Below are 12,643 nucleotides of genomic sequence, written 5' to 3' on the forward strand. Positions count from 1 at the left end.
GGAAAAGAACTTGCATGACATGTATTGTCCATCCCTCCCGTGGGAGCGGGGTCCAAAAGGAAACTACGGGATATTAAGGTTCTCCTTTTAATAAAGAACCGGACCAACGCATTAGCACTTGGTGAACACATGAACTCCTCAAACTATGGTCATCATCGGGAGTGGTTCCGGTTATTGTCACTCCGGGGTTGCCGGATCATATCACATAGTAGGTAACTACAACTTGCAAGATCGGATCTAAAACACACATATATTGGTGACAACATAATAATTTCAGATCTGAAATCATGGCACTCGGGCCCTAGTGACAAGCATTAAGCATGGCAAAGTAGTAGCAACATCAATCTCAGAACATAGTGGATACTAAGGATGAATCCTCGTCAAAACTAACTCGATTACATGATAGATCTCATCCTACTCATCACCGCCCAGCGAGCCTACGAATAGATTACTCACGAACGATGAAGAGCTTCATGGAATTGGAGAGGGAAGAAGGTTGATGATGACGATGGCGACGATCTCCTTGATCTAGAGCCCAAAATGGACTCCAGATGTGCCCTCTAGATGAAGAACGGGATGTGGCGGCGCCTCTGGATCGAAAACACGATGAAATCTTCTCTCCTGATTTTTTCCGGGACGAAAGGGAATAATAGCGCTGGAGTTGGGGGCGGCAGAGCCACATGGGCCCCACAAGCTTGATTGTCGCGGCCAGGGGGGAGGCCGCGGCGTCAGAGCTTGTGGCCCACTGGCCCGTCCCCTCCGGTGGATCTTTGCGCAGGTATTTTTCATATTTTCCAAAAATATTCTCCGTAAATTTTTAGGACGTTCCGAGAACTTTCATTTGTGCACAAAAACAACACCATGGCAATTCTGCTGAAAACAGCGTGAGTCCGGGTTAGTTCCATTCAAATCATGCAAATTAGAGTCCAAAACAAGGGCAAAAGAGTTTGGAAAAGTGGATACGATGGAGACGTATCATGCTCCTACACACTTTGTGAGTGTGAAAGATGGGTCATATAGTAAAATAGGTAGTACACTTTTGTAACCAACTATTGTATATGTTGGGTATAAGATGAGTTATAGGTGACATGACAATGCCTTATTGCTAGCACCTGGCTATACTATTAGGCCAACTCCAGCGCACGACCCCATGTGGCCCGATCTTGTCCGTTTGGGGAAAACGGACAAACCCCACGCCCAACGTGTGTGGCCCTGGATGCATCTTGCGTGTTTTGTGTCCGGGCCGACCCATTTCTAGCACAAACATGCATGCGCCCCGTGTGGGTCCTGGCGGACAGCGAACGGACGCACTTGAGCCCTCCTCTTGTCTGCGTCGGGGACGCGTGGCAAACGGCCACCTACCTCTCATCGCCCATATTTACTGCGCACACTCGGCAGGCCCCGCTTGTCATCCGCTCAGGCAGGCAATCATCGTCCTTCTTTAAGCCGTGGACCGGCACAGTGCATGCGCCCACTCCACTCCTGGTGCCTCCTCGGGACCGACACCAAACCCTAGCTTTCTCCCCCTCCCTGGAGCTCTCCGGCCGCCGGTAGCAATGGGGTAGTGGATCACCGGCGGCAAGGGAAAGGGGGCGCACGACCACGAGGCTGGGTGCTCGTCCGGCCATCACCGGGCCGCAAGCGAGCCACGCCATTCTTCTCCTCCGCCATGGCCTGGTCTGGCAGCCTTCTTCATTGCCCCTCCGGATGCCCCGATGCGCTCCGACTGTACGTCCATACGGATATGTGCCGTCTCTATTGGGAGACAAGGATGCCACTCCACCCTAAGGCCAACTCCACCTCACGACCCCATTTTGTCTGGCACCGTCCGTTTGGGGTAAGAGGGACAAACAGGTTGGCCCAGCGCGAGATGGCCCAGACCCATCATGTCCGTTTCTTCTCCGGCACGACCCATTTCGAGCGCAAACTTGCGCGGGATTTGGGTCGCGGCGGACACCAAACGGACGCGCGCTCGTCCGCGTCAGTGACGCGTGGCAGGCAGCCACCAACCTCCCACCCACCCACATCAATGCGCACGAGCGGTCGGGCCTGCCGGTCATCCGCCCAAGGGACGGTTGCGATCCTTCTTAAATGAGGAAGTCGTGGACCGGTCGTCCACAGTTCCCATTGCCAATCCCGCAGCCTCCTCGAAACCCGATAGTTTCCTCCGCGAGCCCTAGCTTCCTCCTCGAACTCGCCGGCCACCGCAGCCATGGGCCTGTGGAACTACGGCCGCAAGGGCACTCACAACCACGAGGTTGGCTCCTCGTCGGGACGCTGCCGCGGCTCCGTCAAGGAGGAGGTCGCATCGCCACCGCGCCAGGTCGCGGCTCCCTTCTCCATCGCTCCTAGGCCCGCCAGCCATCGCGACCGGCAGTACCTGAGCGTTGAGTTATGCTGGCACTACTGGGAGACGAGGACGCCGGTCCCGTGGAGCGATGTCCACCTCCCCAACGCGTGGCATCTCTCCGCCGACCTCGTCCCCATCCCGACGGTGCCGATGAGCGGTCGTGCACGCCGCGAGGAGATCGAGCACCGTCGCCGCCTCCTCCCCAACGACATCTACTACGACCCAAGGTACACCGCCGACTCCACCCTCTTGGACACATGGCTCAGGGACGAGCACGGCGTGCGGCGTGCGTCCTACTTCGCCGGGACAGTCGCGGGACCGCGACGGTCACGGGAGGTGCGCGGGCGTACACGGTGCGCGGCCTCACGCCCATGCCGTCGCCTTCCCCATCTCCGTCACCACCTCCACTTCCTCACATGGCGGAGGAGGAGGAGGCCCGGCTCATGCAGCGCGTCATGGAGGACTCCATGACGATGCATGATGAGTGCCAATCGTCGGGCCTGGACCGAGCCATGGCCCTCTCTACGGCCGACGACGTCGCCATCCCTGAGCCGATGGAGGAGGAGGAGGTGGCAGCTTCCCTCCGAAGCTGGTGGGCGCGTCGTGGGGCTGGTCGTGCACCGCGCCGGAGATGGCCCAGGCAGTGGGGGTCGTGAACTGGTGCCCCACGCCACCGCGGTCACCGGAGCGGGAGGCCTCGCCACGGGAGGAGGTGCTGCAAGCCAGCTTCCAAAACGCCCCCGCGCACCAGGGACCGCCGGCCCACCTCCAGACGCCGCCGGCCTACGTCGACCTCGTCAGCGACGGCGACGACGACGACACTAGTGACCAGTGAAGACGGCGACGGCACCGACGGGCTACTTTTTTTATGTTAATTATGTCAAAAACTGGGTCGTTTTGTGGCCGTGAAAACTAGGCCTTTATTAATGTTAATCTTATTATGTTTTAAGTTTTTAAACTGCGTTTATTTATTTTTAGTTGAGTTTTTTCTTTTTTTAAATCAAGTCCAACACGGACATGATTTGGGGTGCGGCCGCGCGGTGGGCGCACGCACGACCCAAGGGACAGAGGCGGACATGGGCAAACCCATTGCCGTCCCAAACGGACAAAATCCGGCCAAACCGGACGTCCGTTTGCGGTCGTGCGGTGGAGTTGGCCTAAGGGTACGCTGCCCTCCGGAATTCCCTCCGCCGGTCGCCTGGTCCTCCTGTCCTGTGACGACGATGGTGCGCTATGTTCGTGGCCTCGCCCTACAGTACTCGAGCCAACAATTTTTCCTGCTCATGTCGTGCGTAAGGCCAACTCCACCGCACGACCCCAATCGGACGTTCGTTTTGCCAGGATTCTGCCGTTTGGGTGGGGAGATGGGGTCGTGTCCGGCCCTGTCCTGGGATGCGCTTGCCGCGCGCCCAGCGCGCGGTCGTATCCGTTTGCCCTATCTTGTCCGCCTCCAAAAGAAAAATGATTCACATGCCAGCGGCCTAGTTCACGCCAGCGGCCCTAGTTCACGCCGACAACACACCCAGCTGCCTACACGTCCTCGCCGGCAACAAAGCGAGCGGCCGGCAACACAGCCAGCCTCCAAAATGAATAGTTTTGTTCGCCGGCAACACAACCAGCGGGCGGCAACACAGCCAGCCTCCAAAATAAATCTATTTCTCGCCGGCACACAGCCAGCGGCCCAGCGGGTGGCACCCATCCCAGCCTCCAAAAAAGAACGGCCACGTCCGATCGGACAACCTAGTTCAGGCCGTCGGCGTCGAACATCTCCTTCTACCTGGCCTCGAACCAGCTCCTCGTCTTCTCGCTCATCTTCATCAAGTCCACGCTCATGATCGCAAGGGCCACCTCCTTCACTTTGGTTGCGGCATTGGTGGCCTCGATGTCGAGCTGCTTCTTCCTGGCCTCGATATTGGCGGCCTCGATGTCGAGCTGCCTTTGCCGGGCCACCTCCTCCAGGTCGATCTTCCTCTTCTTGGCCGCCTCCTCCATCTCTAGCTTCTTCCTTTGAAGCTCCAAGTATTGCTTCGTTTGCTCGTCCTTGCTTTGCCGCTTATTCTCATCCCTCATGTCCTTTTGAGACATCATGCCATTCAAAGTCTCATGAAAGGCCATGGATGCGGCATCACGTATGTCGTCCACCTTGGAGTTGGTCTTGCCCCTCGGCCTCTTCAACGCCTCGCCATCTCCACCTCCGGCGAACTTGGCCGTCTTCTTGCCTCTCTTCCTTTGAAGTTCACGATATCGATCCTTGAACTTAGGGCAATCGTTGATGATCGTCCAACAATGTGTAAGCGTGAATGGCTTGTCGTTGTGCCAGGCCTTGAATGCTTCCAAAGATTGAAATGCCTACACCACATGATCAACAAGATTGGACATGCAAACATATACAAGGCCTAAGCAAGGAAAAGGACTAGGATGAGGAGAGCATACCATGTCCCAAATGCCGAGGCCACTCATAGTCGTGCTTCAATGCTCTCCAATGCGGCGCAATACTTGTTGCACTCTTGTTGGATGAACAACCACCTCTTTTGAATCGAGGTGATGCCACGGTCGCTTGTGATTTGATAGGGCTCAAACATCTTCCTTTCATGGAAAGTTTTGTGGACTCTCGTCCAAAAAACTAGGCCTTTTGTTGCGCGACCGTCCTAAGATCTTGGCTAATCTCCATCCAAGAGTTGCAAATGAGCTTGTCCTCATCTTGGGTGTATGAACCCGTGCGAATGGTCTTCTTCTTCTTTTGTGCTTTCGCTCTTTGGGTGAGCTCGTCGATGAACAATGGCTCACCACTAATATCAATGTCGTTGACTTCATCTTCATCGCCATCACCTTCGCAATAGATGTCGTCATCTCCATACCACGAGTCACCATGGTCGTAGTCAGCACGGTCATCGGCCTCTTCATCGACAACGAACTGGGCGCGGCCATCCTGACTTTGGGTCTCGTCGGGATCGTAGGCAGGGACCTGCCCACCGTTGTAGATCACGTCCTCCATGAATTGGTCGTAAGTGTTGTCGACCGGTGCCATTGGTGTTGGCATTTCGTCGAACAAGACGGGGGGGGACGACATCGTGCCCGGCCACCGCTGCTGGACCCAGGTGCGACGTTGAGGTCGATGCATCTCGACGGACGCCCGGCCACCGCTGCTGGACCCAGGTGCGACGTTGAGGTCGATGCATGCCGAGGGACGTGGGGTGGAAGGCGCGATCACGCTCACGTCTGGCGACCCCGAGAAACGGTTGTGGGCGTCGTGCCTTGGCGGGGGGGGGGGGGGGGGGTAGCCGGGCGACACAGCCGTGGTGTGCGACGTCGGCGACTGGCAGTGCGGAGACCGGGCGACCGACGAGCCTGTGCTCGTCGGGTCGACGGCCGCTGTAGACAAACCGGCTGGACGACAAATGCCAAGCATGAGGAGGGCGTGCGCTTTGTTGACGATGGCCTCCTTCTCCTCGACCTCGATCTTGCGCCGTGCGGCCTCCATCGCATCGCGCTCGGCGGCGAACTTGCGCGCGGACCGGCGGCGTTGTCCTTCACGACCGCCCTCCGGTTCCTCCTCTTCGCCGATTCCGCGTCCAACTTGGCGATCTCCTCCGGCGTGCACTCCGCCCGTGGCTTCCTTGACGCCTTGGCCTTCTTCTTCTTGGCCATTCCGGGCTGGTCAACGGTCGGGCCGTCGAAATTCGGGTGGGCGTCGGCCATGGACGGGGGAGAGAGAGGGAGACGGCGGGAAGTGGGAAGGTTTGGGGGGAAATGGCGTCAAAAGGGACGGGGTGGGTTTTACTTTGTGCCACTGACTGGCGAGCCAGGGGCGGACGAGCGCGCGCGTCCCGCCTGTCCACGCATTGTCCGTTTCACGTCAAAATTGACGCAAAGTTGACCGGAGAATGGTCGAAAACGGACACAAAACAGACAAACGTCTGTTTGCTTCCGCGCGCTGGACCGTTAGTTTTGTCCGTTTTACCCCAAACAAACACGCGCGAACAGAATGAGGTCGCGGTGGAGTTGGTCTAACGGTATCGCTACGTGACTGAGTCAGTCCTACCTCTACCAGCCCAGGCTCCGTCATCAATGCCCGGCGCTCCGGCCGGGTGTGGTGTGCGCCCACGTTGCATTCAGACAGGGGGGACGCGGGCTCCGAACGATCAGCTTGTCAGTGGCCGGGGATCGAGATCGTGGTGGTTTCTCCGCGGAGACGGGCGTGGTAGCAACCATGCGTGATGCGTCCGTGCCCATGACATGATTTTCCAGCTCTGAACCTGTCAATGGTCTCGGTACGGCAGCGCACGCGTTTCCCTCCTGCCAATGACCGTGTTGAAACGACAGCCCCCGCAGTTGCCTTCCCGTTTCCCGGTAGTCACGGTCAGTTAACTGCCGCTGTCGTGTAATTCCTCCATTCTAAAATTCTTTTTTTATGTTTGTTTAAAAATAAATGTATATAAATACTAAAACGTGACTAAATACATTTGTATCTAGATAAATTTAAGACAAATTTTTTGGGACAAATAGATTACTTACAACAAAAGCCAGCCAACAACGGTAGCTCATACTCTAGCTGCCCACGGAGCACGTATGGACCATGCATCCTCAGCCTTTTGGCCGGATGGGATCATGGGACGCCGGAACTTGTACACGCTTTGATTGCCAGGTACATGGCTGGTCGTTCTGGTTAATGGAATGAAGGGTATTCCGACTCAGGAAAGAAAAGAAACAGCGACCGGCGTGCTGTTAGTAATTGAATTGATGAGTGGGCAAAGGTGAATAGTGAATGGGAAACACAATTGCATCTGCAGGTCAGTTTTAGAACATTTTGCAGTACTATTCACATGAGAACCTGTTTCTAAGTATTACTCTTTCCGTTCTTAAATATAAGTCTTTGTAGAGGTTTCGTTAAATTACTACATACAGATTTATATATACATATTTTAAATTATAGATATAGATTCATTCATTTTATTTTACGTGCAATCTCTAGTAAAATCTGTAAAAAGACATATATTTAAGAACAAAGAGAGTATTATACATGGTTTGGCAAAATGTTTGAAGAGCTATAGTGTTGAGAAAATTCCACTCTTGTCTATATTTTTTTCTTATAAAATTTTCTTGTCTAGGCAAGAGTTGACGAACGGACCACGGTCCGATTAGAGAAATCGTGAAATTGGCAAACCATTGACACCTTCATGATCGACACGTGTGTTGCTCTTGAGAGGGGTCAATTGTCAACTAAGTCTGTTTAGGACCGTAGTTCTTCTGACAGGCACAAATCTTCTCAGCTCACGTTCTTACGGATACAACTACAGTAGACAAAACCTTTTCCAGTGAAAGAATAGGAATAATATAAACAGTGTTCATCGGATTAGAGATATGCGGCACAGATTCTTCAAGTTCTAAATCTTATCGGTGTAAGTTTTCAAACCTTTTGTTTTTGTTTTCAGGGTGCAAGTTGTGTGTTGAAACCTGTCCGTGTAAATTTGTAGCTTGCATTTGTGCCATGCATATCCAATATAACCAATTATGTAGCCTTTTTTATTTTTTCCTCACAAGGGTTGTTTTTGTTGTATAGTCGTCCCCATTCTCACGACATCTTCGTTCTGGACTTCAAACTGTCTGCATCCGTCCTGACCGTGCGGTCCAGACATGTTTTGACATCCGTCACGGTCATGTACCTGTCTGCTAGCTAGTTTGTACATCCTTTTTTCACACAATATGGAGGGGGCGGCTTTCCGAGCGTCTAGACCGTTGCCACTAATAGAGTGAAGAATCGTCAAATCCCTTACTAGGGTGCCTGACGTAGTCGGAAGTACCGGTACGGAGCCCGCACACACAAGTTACCCTACATCATGCTTATTCTTGTTATTCATGATGGAAGGGTACCTCGTGTGAGGGAGTACAGTGGTGTAGATGGGATCTCTGCCTAGAGTTGTTTTGTCTAACCTTGATGGAATGAGAGCCCTCTAGTCTTCCCTTATATACATGGTGGAGGCTAGGGTTCTACAGGAGGAGAGATACAATATAAGTTGTCGCTACCCTTGACTTGGGGAGTAAGATGGTCTCAAGGTGGTTGCTCCCTTTCTCAGGCCTCTCCTTCTAGCTAGGCCTCATGGGCCCCTAACAGGCCTTTTAAGTGTCTCCTCTCGGAAAGTTACCCCCGGTGCATGACAACGTTAGCCTCCGAGCGTGGCGGTTGTCGTCTCTGACACCTTCAGCGGGCTCTTTCCTTTATGCGAATTTTTTCCTCCTATAACTATTAAGTTCTTAAGTTTTTCTTTTGCATTGACACATTGCTTGAGTTATATTTCTTGATGCTTGCAAGGAGATGTTCGTGATATAGAGTGGCTTACATCGAAGAATTATTTCATCTTTGAAGGTGGGTTCTAATTGATGGAGTATTTGACAAAAAAACTACCAGTTTTAGGACCGGCGGCCCATAGAACTACAACGTTGATAAATTTCACCATAAACTTCCACATTTTTCGTAATTCGTCCCTTAAAACTACAACTTTTTGTTGATGATCGTTTTAGAGGATTTAAACACATTTGTGACAAGCGAGACCCGCCGTCAGGGCCGACCTGGCAAGAAAATCAACACCGTTAATTTTGATTGTTAATCTGACCGTCATTACAGGTGGGGCCCACAAATCAGCATCAACCTATTCTTCCTCGTCCTCTCTCTCTATATCTAGCATTTTAACATACGCCTCGTGGGAACACCTTGACTAGCTGCCCAAGCGCTCGTGTGATGCCACTGCTGCTGCTCGGCTTGATGCCCATGCTTGTGTCCTGCTATTCATCGACCTCGATCGCTCCCTCCACCTCCTAGCTGAGATGCGATAACCCACAAGTATAGGGGATCACGACATTTTTCATGGGTAGTATTTCACCATAATTTCTTGATTCAACACAAGGGAAGTCAAAGAATATTTATCGGCCTTGACGGTTGAGTTGTCAATTCAACCGCACTTGGGATATCTCTCTGCAACAAATGTTTAGTACTATGAAAAATAATAGTAATGGAAGTAACTAAGATAGAAACAATTTTGTAACAGTAGTCAGAGTGACAGTAGCAATAGTAACTTAGCAAGATTCAGTATTTGTAAAGCGTAGGCCATGGTGCAACGATGGAAAGATATGGATGACATCAATCATGTAACAGTTACACACTAGAGCGACACATAACTAGCTCGAATTCATCAATATAGCATAGGCATGTATTCTGTATATAGTCATACGTGCTTGCAATAAGAACTTGCATGACATATTTTGTCCTACCCTCCCGTGGCAGGGGGGTCCTATTTGAAACTAAGGGATATTAAGACCTCCTTTTAATAGAGAACTGGAACAAAGCATTAACACATGGTGAATACATGAACTCCTCAGACTACGGCAATCATTGAAAAGAATCCCAATTATTGTCACCTTTGGGTCGTAATAGGTGCATACAACTTGCAAGATAGGATCCAAATCACTCTTATATTCATGAAAACATAATAGGTTCAGATCTGAAATCATCGCATTCGGGCCCTAGTGATAAGCATTAAGCATAGCAAAGTCATAGCAACATCAATCTCACAACATAGTGGATACTAGGGATCAAACCCTATCAAATTAACTCGATTACATGATCAATTCCATCCACACGCAACGATCACCGACCAGCAACCAACAAAGGAATTACTAACTCCCGGCGGTGAGCATCATGGAATAATTGATGGAGAAGGGTTTGTGATGATGACGGCGACAAATCCCTCTCTTCGGAGTCCCAAACGGACTCCAGATCAGTCCTCCCGAGGAAGAACAGGAGGTGGCGGCGGCTCTATCTCGTAGATCATGATGAAAACTTCTCTCTTATTTTTTTCTCCGGGCATGTGAATTTATAGACGAGAAATAGAGTCGGGGGAGCCTTGTGGGCCCCACCACACAACAGGGTGCGACTAGGAGGTGGTTGCGCCCTGTTGCCTGGTGGTCCACAAGGAAACCCCGTCTGGTGGATATTTGCATCATAATTCTTTATAATTCCCAGAAAAAAATTACAAAAAGTTTCGTCCAATTTCAAGAACTTCTATTTCTCCACAAAAATAACTCCATGGTAGTTTTGCTGAAAACAACGTTAGTCCGGTTCAGTTTCATTCAACTCATAAAAAATAGAATTTAAAACAAGAGCAAACGTGTTTGGAAAAGTAGATACGTTGAACACGTATGAAGATTCATGTCGCCCTGATGTGCCGACACACCAACCCCGACATGCAACTGAGGTGTACGCTGGCTTGCATCGGCTTCACACTCGAGGCCCAAGCTATTGCGGCACGTAGTGAGGGAAAAAGAATGACGGTGTATGCGTGCGTCGTCACTTGCTAATTAATGGTGCCCATCAGTGGCGGAGCTACACAAAAACTATTGGGGGCAAACATTAAGGATATATCTGGGGGTGAAAAGCTAATTTTCCTCTCATCTAGGTCCTTCAAAAAGAATCTTCAGACTTCTCTCCAAAGCTAGGGGACACCCCCCCCCCTCGCCTCAACATAGCTCCGTAGTTGGTGTCTATACGTGCATATACATCGTTGATGCTGACGTGTAGGATCCATCTATAATAGCGGTCAAAATTAACGACGTTTACTTTCCTCCTGCGTCAGCCTTGGTGGGTGGGGCTTGCTTGTCATAAATGTGTTTAAATCCTCTAAAAATACCAGCAACCAAAAGTTGTAGTTTTTAGGGATGAATTACGAGAAAAATGATGGTTTTTGGTTATAATTTTGAATGTTGTAGTTTTGTGGGAGGCCGACCCTGAAACTGGTAGTTTTTTTTTTTGCCAAATACTCTAAATAATGAGGTGAATCATGGCAGCTAGTTCTACAAAGTATACTTTCACAATTTATGATTTTCGTGCACAATCTGCTTGTATAACAGGTAAACAAGTACTCCTTGTGTAAACTATAAGAGTGTTTAGATTATTAAGGTAGTGTCCTAAATGCTCTTATATCAGTTTACGGAGGGAGTACATTTCTTGAAAAACAAACGAAATGTGAAACTACAAGACCAGCCTTATAAGTTTTGAGTATAACCAAAAGTCTAACGTCTTTGCGCAGATATTGTAAAACAGACATGAATCCATGTATCGGGATTGGTAATTCAGATGATATATTTTAAAAGGTGGTTCCAATAGTCAGATAGAAATTACATGATGACTGGGTTTTTTGGAGGGAGGGGGTGAAAAGGCCAAAGGCTATAAATTAAGTAGCACATACTCGTATAAAGCATCCTAACACAAAGTGACAAATACATAAAAATCCTTGTGTGTGCAGAACATGATTTGGATGGCCGATAGATTGGAAAAAATGGTTGGGAAATTTGTGTCCTTTGCACGCGGGCCAACGAAACTGCAGATCACCTGTTTTACAAATGCCGATTCACGATAAGGCTATGGCGGATGGTCAAGTAGTGGCTGAAGCTAGATGCACTAAAGATTAATAGTTGGGCGGCAGAGCGCAACATGAAAATTTGGTGGACCAATATGTTGAAGGTCAACATTGCGAACCGGAAAGCCATGACATTCCTAACAATGCATGTGTCTTGGGTTACTTGGAACGAAAGAAATGTTCACGTCTCAAGAAAGAAGCCCACACCACCCTTATATATTCTCAAGCTCATACAAGACAAGGCACGGCTTTAAATCATGGCTAGAGCTAGACACATGAGCTACATCATGTTGCATGTGTAATCTGTGATGTATCTTCTAGCACTGTTGGGCTATGATGTGGAGCCATTGTGATGTTTTCTAAACTCTTTCTTCCTTAATTAATGAACGAGGCAAATCTGCTCCCTCGGTTCATAAAAAAATGGTCATCATGATTGTAATCCTAATCCTAATTGCCCAATAACACACCCAAATAGGAATTAGCTTGTATTCCCCACCTTGATCCATTATTAGTGGAAGAATAATTAAAGGCGTGCAATGCCACGTCTCCTGAGTAGGACAACATACAAACTCCATTTTACTGCATACTACTCCAACCAGCATAGAACAATTATGCCGAAGGACAATCAGAATGGGACATGTTTGATGTGTCGGCGAGGACATACATTTGGGCTTCGATTCTCATTAACATTAGAACAACAAATAGTGATATTCAAACTATGGGAAAGTATTATTCATTTACTAAAAACTAAATTTAACATTTGGCAAGGCGCGTTTAGTTAGAAGCTTACATTTTTCTTCTAAAGTTGTTCAAGAGATAATATCCAAGTGCTTAGCCATAGAGAGGATTTAGTTTGATTGTAGTTACATCATGCTTGAAAATT

At 49.8% G+C, this 12,643-nt stretch overlaps 1 pseudogene; it reads right to left on the reverse strand.

Annotated features, from left to right (window-relative positions):
- Window positions 1-4,090: 4,090 nt before the first annotated feature.
- LOC123408297 lies at window positions 4,091-6,049 on the reverse strand (annotated as a pseudogene).
- Between the last annotated feature and the right edge of the window lie 6,594 nt (window positions 6,050-12,643).

This window comes from Hordeum vulgare, chromosome 7H (assembly GCF_904849725.1).
Source record: "Hordeum vulgare subsp. vulgare chromosome 7H, MorexV3_pseudomolecules_assembly, whole genome shotgun sequence".
Lineage (NCBI taxonomy): Eukaryota > Viridiplantae > Streptophyta > Magnoliopsida > Poales > Poaceae > Hordeum > Hordeum vulgare.